This window comes from Onthophagus taurus, chromosome 7 (genome assembly GCF_036711975.1).
Source record: "Onthophagus taurus isolate NC chromosome 7, IU_Otau_3.0, whole genome shotgun sequence".
In the NCBI taxonomy this organism is placed as follows: Eukaryota; Metazoa; Arthropoda; class Insecta; order Coleoptera; family Scarabaeidae; genus Onthophagus; species Onthophagus taurus.
The window spans coordinates 36582330-36595440 of record NC_091972.1 but is presented as its reverse complement, the minus strand read 5'-3'; the positions used below and the strand labels follow the sequence as shown (position 1 = coordinate 36595440).

Sequence of the window (13111 nt, the reverse complement as noted above, 5' to 3'; positions counted from 1 at the left end):
ACAGGTTATTCCTAATTTGACAACACGTGTTATATACAATTTTAAAGAAAACATCTTCAGCTTTTATTTATGTTCTTAAGATATGGGGTACCCCGTCGACTAATACCTAACAAAGGTGTGATATTCAAACTATACAGGATGTTTCTGTAAGTCGTGGCATACTTTTAATCACATACACTAGAGCGAAAATGATGACGATTCGTGTAAAAATTTTTGATCTAAACCCATAAATGGCTAAGATATGGGCTTTCAAAATTAAGAAATTTTCAAACATTGTTATCATAATAAATCGTTTAAGATCACTATTGAAAATATCGAACCACGGAATCAATGCTATACACGATTATCGTTGTTTATAAGAGTACGAATTTGCGGCCCATCAAAAATTCCTCCTTTTAACTTTTCTATACTGAGACCAGGAATTAAATGGCAAATATATTTGAAGCAATCGCCATCCCTATCTAGAGCTTTATCAAAATGTTTTAATAGCCCAAGTTTTATATGTAGTGGCGGAAGAATGATATTTTCTCGACTGATCAACGGTTCATAAACGATATTTGCTTTTCCTACAGTCATGTTCATTCTCTATGGCTAGCCTTTCCTGATCCAGTGTTCACTTTATGCACAACTGTCTCACAGACAAAGAAAACTACACACACTGACCACTGATGATGATGAAGTAGAGTTTTTCTAAAATAAGTTTAATATTCTTCCTTAAGAGTAATTGAGCTATCGGAATTGAAGCTAATTTATTATTAATTATGCATATTATTAATTATGCAGAAACACACCTTACAAAGTTTTTTATAAGCTATCTATGAAAAGTTGCTTGTTTATTAGTTGTTATACTCTTTTTGATCGTTAAAATATGGAAGAATATGGAAGAGTATGGAAATCACTTTCGCTATTGTTTTTTCTCTGACTATTTAAGATTTCCACATCATCCCAGCAATCGTCTAATAAGCAAACAAATACCTGTATTAGCAAATCTTCACTATGCAGCGATTGGTTGCTTAGTGGATTGTACGTTGGTGTAAATCCAAGAGCGTTTTTTGTATCGGTTTATACTTTTTACATTAACAGCACAAAAGTAGCAATCATCAAGGTGATTTCTTGGCTAACTCTGTCCATGTCACCGGTATTCCAAGCGGTAGCCCTTTTCGAAGTGATTACACGCAAGTTTTACAAACTTTGTGTGGGAGCCAGCATTTGTCTTGTTATCCAAGTTGTTTTCTAAAACATGCCCTATAAGTTTGTTGTACTAAATCATTTATGTTACTTCGTTGTTTTCTTGACAAAATTTACCACATATGTAGCAAAAATGGTCGGTGTTATTACACAGGGCTTCTGTGAAAAATTCATACATTTTATAACAATAACGCTCAATAAATTAAATAATATAATCAATTGGGTTTTTTAACACTGAAAAATTATGAAAGTGCTATTCGTTAAAATCGTGGGCAACGATAAGTATTTGTCACGTTATACTTCGAAAAAGAGACATTAATGAGGGAACGTTGTTAAAAAACCTGTATTTTTTGTAGAACGCTTTATCATGAAAACCAGAGTCAATTCAATTGAAATAGTGTGTATTGTATAGGCGGAGTACTTCATAATTATATGTATTTAAATTGACTCCATAAACTTATGCCGCAAGAAAAAAATGTTTTTTGTTCCCCTGTGTTATCTAATGACTGTTGTGCAATTGGTTACATCTTGTTTGCTGGGAGATGCATAGTATTAACCTGATAAAGTCTCTCAAATAATTTGGTAGGTGGAGAGTCACAAGACATTATCTGTGAGACTAAACAAATGCGGCGGACGTCTAGAAAAACAAACTCAATTTGATTTCTAACAACGATATGGCTTTTATCTCAAGAATTAAAACCGGTAGATGAGAATGATAAAAATATTTATAATGAGTCACAAAGATATAATCCATAAACGTTATCTTTCCAACACTTTCTCATTTTTCGTAATAATCCATTAAAACTCAAAATGTTTAAGTTAACGTTTTCAGATAAAAGTTTTGATTATAACATGAAAATTTAAAATGTTAGGAAAAGATATCGTGGATGAAAATTGTTTGTATTGAACCAACATAAAGCTATTGGCTTATTATTTTATAACTAAACAACGATTATTACAAAGCTAGCGAAGTTAGAACCCGAAACACCTTTTATTTGACACATTTAACAACATGGCTTTTATCTCAAGAATTTAAATCTGTGGATGAGAATGGAATTAATAAAAATTATTCATAATAAGTCATAAAAACATAATTCTTAACGATATATTTCGTATCTGGTTTTGTTTATGCGAAAAAGTAAAAACTGGAAATCTTAAAACCAATTGAATCTTTTAAAAATATTCTTTTAATAATTAATCGCCAAAGTATTAATAATTATAAACAATTTTAATCAATCTACTATATTTTATTATTATATTTAATTATATTTATTGCGTTTGATAGTAATTAATCGAAGCGTAGAAAGACATATAGTATAATTATTAGTTATAGTTCGATCAAAAACTGTTACACACTGTAATAAACACAATCCTATATTGATTGTTAATTAAACGGGTATACAGGTAATGATGTAATAAAAGGTGCATTGAAGAGCTCAATTTGGCTTGGAGAGAAGCAACGTAAATTCCCCGTTTGATGCGGTCGCGTAATTGTTGCGATTATCCGTTAAATTCCTACATGCCCGTGACGGGATTGTCAGAAACGAGGGTGCTCTAAATTAAATTGAAAACCAATTTCGACATTATCGAGTTGCGACGGAAAGTTTTATGGGACTCCCGTTTCAGAACTAATTGGAAAATGTCGTCGAGAAGTTAACGGGTGTAAACGAGCCGAGCTTCCGTTATATTTTTCATTATAAAAGTTCAAAATAAACAGTATTTTTGTCATAACATGAAAGTTATTTTTTTTTCTGTAACTCCTATTTGATTTTTATTTAATATTTGTGTGCAATACTAAAGTTATAAAGGGTTGCAAAAACAATTAAAATATTTTTATTGAAATGTTCTCTTTGTTCTTTTGTTGTAAATTTAAAGGAATAAATAATTGAAACGTCATTGAATTGATATTTTAAATCCAATAAATAAATGTATTACATTTTTAGTGCTTAAAAGTTTATGTTATAAAATATTTTTAATTGCATGAGCATTAACCGTCATATATCTTCGTTAAACCGTTGAAGCGTATTTTTCCCACCAGGCATTTCAAAGCAAAACGTGTCAAATTAATTCCGATTAAATTTGTGTTTACACCTGCCTCGATATTTTATGGGTGCATTTTATAAATTTTTTAGTTTAACCATTGATTTAGTACAAAAATAGCCGGCTCCTCCGCCATTTTTGAGTTTAAACTCAAACAAAATTGATCTTATAAATTTTAAAAGCAATTTTCACACACATCGTAAACACACACAAATACACACATCCAAACTCATGCATCATGCATAAAAAACATCGCTCTAGCACGTTTCCATTAACTTTACCTAAACATTCGCTCGCGAAACTTTTGATCACCGGAGCGCGACGTTTCCCTCGGGCACAACCAAAATTTCTCCAAAAAGAAGTAAAAAGTTACAGTAAAAAAAGATGTTTCGAATTTATTTGATGTGTTATAAAGTCCGTGCACGTTACATTGATATAAAGAATACAGGTGTAATTTTCACGATTTCCCCAGACCCGACGCTTTCTTTTAACTTGTTTTCTCGATCGCGCGAAGAAAATCTACGGGGACTATTCTCCCCGGTTAGTTTTATTTCGAGAATCGGCGCAAAGTTACGGAATTTGAACTGATTCACGTTGAAGAGTAAACCGCACTGAGATGCGAAGCGCCCTGTGCGGAGAAACTCCGAAACAACGGCGCTTGCGTCGTTATTGGCATGACACTGTTGCTGCTGCTACTGCAGAGCATTGTCACGACGTACCTTTAACACTTTACAAGAAGGATGACAATACCTGCAATTCCAGCACTTCTTTTATATTCTACAATTGTACCTTTGATTTTTTTAAATATTAATTTAATTCCTTCAACAAATCTATTGTATTTAGAACACTGTTAAGATGAAAACTTTATTATTAAATTCATAATTTTAATATATTTTAACATACAAGGGCGTATCTGAATTACTTGGGCAAATTTCAGCAATGTGGTGTATGGAGTAAAACTGTAAAAAATGTTCTTATAAACATATATCTAAAAATGGTTTTAGAGTAGAATACAAAAATTGTGATTAATTGGTAACAATGTGTATTAAAACAACAAGAACAAATTTCACATCCTTTATTTAGGATTTTGCTATTATTAGACGTTAGAATAAGTGCTGAAAATGTCCATCTTCGAACCATTGATTGATGAACTCGTTCAAGTATTCCGAGCTATCCTGGACTGCCCAAAAATTATGACCGATTCGGCCGCCCACTTCGTCTAAAGTATGAATCGGTGTAGAGTACACAAGTTGTTTTAAGTGGCCCCATAAAAAAATCTATCGGAAAGTAATCTGGAGAACGTGGTGGCCCGCAACTGGCTCACCTCTGCCAATCCAATGATTTGGAGAAGTATTATTTAAGCGCTCCCTAGCAACAAAGCTGGAATGTGGTAGAGCACTATCATGCATGAACTATAAGTCACTTCGTCTTGCCAACGGAACCTCATCATGTAAGTAGATCATTTTCCAAAAAATTTTTGTAAATTTGCGCATTTATTTCGCATCTGTCTGGACCTAAGAGTATACCAAACAAAACAAATCCTGGAAACTAAAGATAACGAAAATAAAGGACGAAAATGGGAATATAGCCTGAGACAGAACACGAATTGTAAAACTCTATGAAATTATATGCTTCTGCCATACCAAAACTGGAAACTGGGGTCAGAGAGGTTTTAAACGTCGGTGCCGAGGATCTTCCTGAAATGTCGATATCCGACATTAGACATACCGTTCGACAACAGAAGAACAAAATTGGGAAGTAATACCATTGAAGGAGGCCTAAAACTGCTTTTAAACAAATGCCTGCCATTATAGACCTATAGGTTTATCACCACTACAAATTACTGACTAGAATTATAACAAATAGTCTTATAATAAAACTAGGTTGATATCAACCAGTGAAGCAGACCGGTTTCCGGCAAGGTTTCTGTACTGTAGACCACTTGCAATCTTTAAGAGCACTGTAGTGTAATAATAACAAATTGTTAAGTAGGTTAAGATAGTTAATAGTAAGCACTTGATGACGCACGTTAGGTATTGTCTAGCGACGGTCATCGCTCGAAAAGAGAGTACGCTTCCACTGCTGAAAGGTGACACGTCGTGTAACCTAAGTGTGTCAATAAATGCATTAATTAAGAGTAGCTATTATGCGTTTATTCTAACCCGGAATCCCATCTTTCACACCATCATCAAGAACCATTACATGGCGATCCTGCCAGCGCACCAGCTTTAAGAATATTATACGATTAAACATGGGAAAACATCATAGCAAAGAGTCGAATACCAACCAGGAATTAACTAAAAATGGTGCAGTTAATGCAAACTTCGTGGTGCAAGAAAATAAAATTAAGATGGATGATGATGTTACTGTAATATTCTACATAATGTTCATCATGATGGTGATTACTTTTGTGTTACGCCTGGTGAAAGCTTATACGCACCATGTAAAAAGAAGAACCTTAAGAAGAGCCGCATCCAGAGCTGAAGTTTAACGCTCTTCACATCACCACGTCCCTATTCAAGTATCATCGAGGAGTGAAGAAAAGTTGTGTAGTGAAAGACAAAGTGCAATAAAAGCAATTAAAGGTGATGAGTGAAAGTTATCCTTATGTCAACCAAGAAGTGGACAGAGTTAAAAGAAGAGTTATTGTTATTTCATAAGAACTTAAAAAAAGATTCAGTTGAAAGAAGGACTAATATAGAATTACTCAATCGGAAGGTAGGAAAACTAAATCAACTAGAAAATAAATTTATTGCTTTAAGGAAAGAGTTTAGTAGTAGTGCTCATGAATCAGTTTTAGTTCAAGAAGTTAAAATATATGTAGAAAAAATAGTTAAACTTATAGATAATATTAGGGCAACATTAGAAGATAGATTAGAATATTGTCAAAATCAGATAAAAGGATCAGAACAAAAAAATTTTAAAATTTCGGAAAAGTTTGATCTTAGAACCGCAGCGTGTATGCTACCTGTTATGGACGGTACTGAAGCCGTAACGAAACGCCTCATAGAAGCTATTGAGCTTCATGATTCACTTTTAGATGCTGCAGGTAAAGTTTTGTTAACGACTTACGTTTTAAAAACTAGATTAACGCCAAGTGCAAAAATTAGATTAAAAACCGCGTATCCCTCGAATACAGATTTAGTTAGAGATATAACTGGATATTGTTTAACTAAACAGTCTGCCAGTTCTTTGTCACATAAATTAAATACTGCTAGACAGGCTGGAAAGTCAATAGATGAGTTTGGCAAAGAAGTGGAAGATTTATTGGTTAATCTTACTATTAGTCAGGCTGATGGCGACGTAGAAGCAATGCAAGTTTTAACCACCGTTAATGAAAAGATTGCTATCAGTGCTTTTGCAGCAGGTTTACATAATAGTGAACTCCGTACCATAGTAAAAGCGAGAAATTATTCGTCATTGGGTGACGCTATAAGAGGAGCAAAAGACGAAGAACCGTCAAGATCCTCAAATGTCTTTTACATGCGTGGACGAGGTAATTTTCGTTCAACGAATCGACGACAGTCGCAAAGTCATTTCAATCCAAGATCAAACACTCAATTTAGAGGTAAAAGACAAAAAATATAATGTCCCTTTACGCTTAGCATTCATCAACTATTAGAAAGCCTTTGATAGCATTGAGGTTTGGTCATTTCTGGTAAGTATTAGAAGATGCTAGAATAGATTCGCGATACACTGCCATCATCAAAAATATCTATGAACAGGCGACCTTTCACATCAAAATAAATGAAGATACAAAAAAAAGAAAATATAGCAATGGTAACGGCGTTCCTGCCGGACTGGCAATATTTCGCCCAAGTTGCCTTGAAAAATATACTTAAACAATTGGATTGAGAAAATATTGGCCTGAATGTGGATGGTGTACCCTTAAATCACTTAAGGTGCACAGACGATATGGTACTAAGCAGTTCAGACATAGAGGAACTGGAAAATATGTTACAAGATTTAAATGAACACTCAAAGAAAATGGGACTAAAAATTAACCTCCATAAAACCAAAGTAATGAGCAACAATCAAAATTATGTTGGCATTGACAACGTCTCCTTAGAGAATGTAACCCAGTCAACCTAATCGAGAAACCTAAAACGAAAGGTGTATGATAGCAGCGTACTGCCAGTGACAACATACGGACTTGAAACTATAACCTTGATAACAAAAACTGCAGAACAACTTCTGGGAGCCACTCTGAGAGACAAAATAGCGACATTCGCAGAAGAACATCAGTGATAGATGTTATGAGTTGATTGTGAGGCTTAAGTGGCAATGGGTCGGGCTTGTGACAAGAGAAAATGCAGAAAAAAGGACACTAAGAATAACCTATTTTGGAAACTACGAAAAACTAGGAGAGGTGCAGGAAGACCGTAAAAGAGGTGGACCGATGATGTGAAAACTGTGGCGGGGAAAGAATGGATAAGAACAGCTAAAGTCAGAAATAATGGAGACATTTTGAAGAGGCCTATAGCCAGCAGCGGATGAATACAGACTGAGGAAGAGAAAGATAAAGAGAATCTGTCTGGTAAAAACATTGGTCCTATTAAATAATCTCCAACAACGTTAGTCCAGATGTTACATGAAAAACTTTCTTGATGTCTTGATCGTCTAATTGCGTGAGGATTTTCTGCAGTAAATTTTGCTTCGTCCATAAAAACACAAGGATTGGAAATTCGGAGTGATACACTGCTGTAGAAGCCAGTTACAAAATAGTATTCGTGGTAGAAAATTAAGACCTTGCGCTCGCTCTACGTGGTAGTGTACTCTGTGAAGCACCTACTTCTAAAGATAATTTTCTTGTACTGGTTTTAGAATTCTCCGCAATTCGTTAGTAAAGTACATATCTATTTTTCAGAATGTAACACTGTTTTTGTCTAACAATTAATTGTTAAGAAACAAAAAGGTAATACCTAATTGGACAACAACTAACTTGATTACTCGGATAAATGGTTGAAATAACAACCCAATTATTAGCTTCTATTAAATTTTGAAATTCACGCGTAACTTATTAAATAAGCATTTTTAGACACATGTTTATAAGAACTTTTTTTACAGTTATTTCTATACATCACGTTGGTGAAGTTTGACAGTATTACAGATTCACCCTGTGTAATGTAATTAGATTTAATAATTAGGGATTAATATTTCGGCTTTCATTCTTTAATTTAATGAAGTTTAATTATTTTGTATTTAATCGGTGGTTTCCATAACCATCAAATTCAATTTAATTTCGTACTTATTGATTTTTTGGTTTTCATTATAAAGCCCCGCTATGATTATTATCACGACATCGGAGTACTCAAACAATGCATGGATTATAATTATAAAACCTCAATTTGTATTGATGAATTAATTCCTTGAATTCTTCCATTATTTGGTTTATAGTCCATCTATTGTCATTTTTTATGTTTTTACATCCCTTTTGTGTTTAATATAATCTTTCGGAGAAGTTATTGAAACCTTTTTAATATATTTATGAGAAACTAGTGCAGTATACAACGTGCAATGTGTTGTAGCTTCATGTGAAAACTTTAGATACCTTTCGAATTCCCACTAGTGCAATATTTCATCTGTGGAAGTTTTCGAAGCGACAACGGTATCACATCGATTTTTAAAAATCGATTTTATATAACCTAGAAAGCTTCGTTTACATACTAAAATATTTTTTTGGTGATTTAAGCTCATTTTATTCTATAACACTGTGTTTATACACCGTGGAATTAATCAAAACGTAACCGAATTACAAATTTATGTATTCAACATTTAGTAAATTTCAACATCAATCTAATATTTACAAAGCACCTATTCAATTACGTTTATGCGTAAATGTGTCAATTCATTTATCCAGACAATACCTAAACGTTTTTTCGGAGTTGCATGAAAGTTATTATTAAGTTTTAATGTAATAATAGATTAAAACTTGATATAATTTCTGAGATTAGATTCATAGCGGTACAACTTAAAAAATTGGATTTCAAACATGAATGGACATATCATCATTAAATAAAAACAATTTAAAAGCAATTTCGTTAATATTTAATGAGTTAAAAATTATTTCGACTTTCCTGCAAATTGTTATGCTATTTTAATGAATGTATGCATATATTATGATAAATTTAACAAACTTTGAAAAATCATATCTCAGCAAGTAATTGAGATATTAAAGAGAGAGATTAGCAGGGGAATCGACAGATTAAATACGGCACTGGTGAAAATGATTTTAGACAAAGCAAGGATTTTATTACTAAGAATTAAGGGAATACTGAAATGGAAATAACTCCAGAACTCGTGGAAAATAGTGATTGTGCGGAAACTATCCCAAACCCGATGGAATATTCACATCCCGAAAACTACAAGGAACTAAAAGGAGAAGTACCATTCTTTTGGCAGGGTTATCAAAAATAGCGAAATGAATTTTGCTGGAATGACTGCAAGATGATGTCGAAAAAATGGCATCTCCTGCAGCCCTGTTTAGGAATTTGGAAACGTAGAGGAACTGTACAACATGTTGCGTATCTCATCAGTACGTTAGAATTTATCTACCACGCTATTGGAAACTACTCGAAAAAATAATCGATCCGGCTCTATAATTGACAATATCTTTACAAACCTAGAATCATATGAGAGTAAAATTTTAGTAACTGCATTTTAGTAACTGCATCAGATCACTTCGCGCAAGAGATACCTTTTTAATCAATAGTGGGATTGAGAAAATTAAAAGAAAAATAAAGAAACGTTTTCTAAATCGAGACATATTAACGCACATACATCATGTTGTGAATGCCACAAATTGGTCATTTACAAAAGACATGCAAAATGCTGAAAACTGTTTTAATAATTTTTTGAGCATTATTCGAAATAGTTTGGATAGACAGAGTAAATTTAAAATTGTTGATATTTCATCTCCAAACAGAAATAAGCAACAGGTGAAAACATGGTTAACAAAATAAATCAAAAATAAAACAGCGATTAAAAGACAGTAATATGAAGGAGTGTTAAATGGGACTGTTACTCCTAAAGCCTATAAAAATTTCTGTCAGTACCTAAAGACAGAAATTGAAAGATCAAAAAAGGCTTCGTATACTAATTATATTGAAAATGCGTCAAATAAAGCTAAAGCTACGTTGACAACCATTAATGCACTCAGGGGATGTAAAAAATCAAATAATTATTTTGATATAAACGTATTTCGACCAGTGTATGAAACTGATATAGATATACTTAATGCTGCTAATGCATATTTCATAAATAGTGTAAAAATTTCTAATATGGTTCCCTTAAGAGTAAGAAACTTACAAATATCTAAAACTTTCGCATTTTATTTAGGTGATGCAATAGAAGTTCAAAAAATAATGCAATGTTTAAATGATACAAAGGCGGTAGGCTTTGATGAGATTCCGGTAGCCTTATTGAAGTTCTCTTCTGATGCTCTCTCTGAACCATTGAGTAATGTTATCAATTTGTCCTTTTCTATGGGCGTTTTTCCACCAAGCCTTATAATACAGTAATTAAACCATTGTATAAGAAAGGAGATCTTACAAGGAGAAATTACATCAGCTATTAATGAAGATGGTATCACTATATATGTTAGATATGGACCTAACAAAAGCATTCGATTGTGTGAATCATGAAATCCTTTTGAATAAAATGGAAAATGGTTTTCCGCGGCGTTGTCCTTGATTGTTTAAAATGCTATTTATACGGCAGAAGCCAGTGTGTTGTCTCACACAGCGATTTGGGAAGAGAAGTTATTTCTGACCTTTCTTGTTTCGTCTGTACATTAATGATTTGCCTGATGTACTTGACAGTTTACTGGTATTGATTCAACTTCTGTTATATCTGAAAAAAGTGAGGAAGCGGTCTTAAGAATGGCCAAAGAGAATCTAACAAAACTAAACGAATGGTTGTTAGGAAATAATCTACAGCTCAATATAGCAAAATCAACTTTTATGATTTTTGCAAATAAAACACCTGAGATGGAAATAATGTTTGGAGGACAATTACTCACCTATCAACAAGAGGTAACCTTCCTGGGTTCAAAGATGGACTGCCGCCTTTCCTAGTGTCAACACATTGATGGGTAGACAACTAGTTTATCCAGAACATGTTTTGCGCTTCGAACAGTGTCTCGATGTGTAGGTGAAAGAGTCGCTTTAGGTGTTTATTATGCGTGTGTTGAATAGGGTTTGAGATAAAGAATTATTTTCAAAATTCACTTCAAAAGAAGTGTGTACGAGCGGTTTTCGGTTTAGGTCCGCGTGACTCATGTAGAGCTCATTTCATAGAACAAAGTATGATCACGTTCCCATGTTTGTTTATTCTAGAATGTACACTTTTTGTTATAACTAATTAAAGCGCTACCAACACATGTATTTAAAAAAGGATTGAAAGAATTAATCGAAGCTTTTTAGCGAAAGCTTTTTACAGGGTAGATGATTTTTTTCTCGAAAACATTTCAACCGACTAAGAAATATGTTTATTAACATCTTTTATTTTGTACTAGATTTTTGTATTTGAATTTGTAAATTTATTGGTATTGTAATTAATTAATTAATATTGTTTATCCACAATCACCTTATAATTGAAGTTTTATCCACACTTATGAACCGTATAAAGTACCACTTTATCCACTAGTGGAATACAGTTACTTTATTCCACTAGTGGAATAATGAAAAATACAATCTTAAATCAATCACATCCTTTTTATTATTTATATTAACATTAACATTTATATTAATAGACATTTCATTCTTTGATTTGTCATATCACTTTCTTTCATTTCTCAGCAACTTTACCTTTACAACCTTTACAACTTTCACACTTTTACAAATATGTTACAAATGGAGTCGATAAACAATCGAAAATAAATAGCAACAATTCAACACCTTCCAATGTTTTTTTAGTTAATTGCAATGATTTTTGAGGTGACAGCCGCTGTCAGAGTGAAATGTCAAAACATTTTTTGATAGCATCAGATGAAATTTTGGCGATTCTGATTCTAAATGAGTATGATTGTGGATTAAATGTTGTATTGCATGCGTGTTTTAGATGCATTTTATTCGCTTAAGAAAATTAAACAACATTCTTTCGTAATAACTATTACTTAATTGTAAAGGTTCTTTTGTTTAACTGTTTTCTATGCATGTAAGCATTATGGAAATAAAGGGATTTATTATTTATTATTATTATTAGATGAACAAACGCAATCTGGAACGAATTTTGAAAGAAAACATTGGTTTCTTTTTTGAAAAATACATTTAAGTGGACAGAATTAAATAAGATCTGCAGTGAGGTTCCCCCTATTTATTCAACTACATTATACAGACGTACATGATAACCCAGCAACAATGACAAAACTTCAGGAAAAAGTTTGTACGTAGGACCTTGTCCAGAAAAAAAAATACAAATGATCATACCATGCTATTAGATGTCGAAAAGGCTTAGAACTCCGTTTAGCAAAATGGACTTCTCGCAAAGGTTATCAGTGTGAACTTGAAAGTAATCTTGATAAGGACAACAGTGACTACAGGGCAACAACTATTATTATTATTATTGCTGCCGGGCTGAGGGGAGCGGCCCCTCTCGTAACCGCGACCTATAAGATCTATTGTAACTTTAGCCCTCCAAAAGTTTAGGGCAAATGTAGGTCCTTGATAAACCTGAGCTTAACTGTTGATTATTTGTTTTAGGTGGCTTTTTTGTAGTCCACAACCGGGTTGGAGTCCAATGAAGGGCGTATTCGCTACCTCTCCACCCTTCGCCCAATCATCCCTGCTTCTAAATATGACCTTATACGGCTGGTTGAAATTGTATTTTGTCGGTATAAGATCCGTTTTAATTTCAATCAAGTGATTTACACATGGGTCCTTGA

The 13111-nt window shown here is 33.2% G+C and overlaps 1 protein-coding gene across 1 annotated transcript in view; it reads right to left on the bottom strand.

The window, feature by feature from the left end:
* Nucleotides 1-3822, bottom strand: part of LOC111424554 (T-lymphocyte activation antigen CD86-like) — a 38242-nt gene extending 34420 nt beyond the window's left edge. The window contains exon 1 of the mRNA XM_023058140.2: nucleotides 3510-3822. The gene's annotated coding sequence lies outside the window, so the exon portion shown is untranslated. The remainder of the gene's footprint in view (nucleotides 1-3509) is intronic.
* Between the last annotated feature and the right edge of the window lie 9289 nt (nucleotides 3823-13111).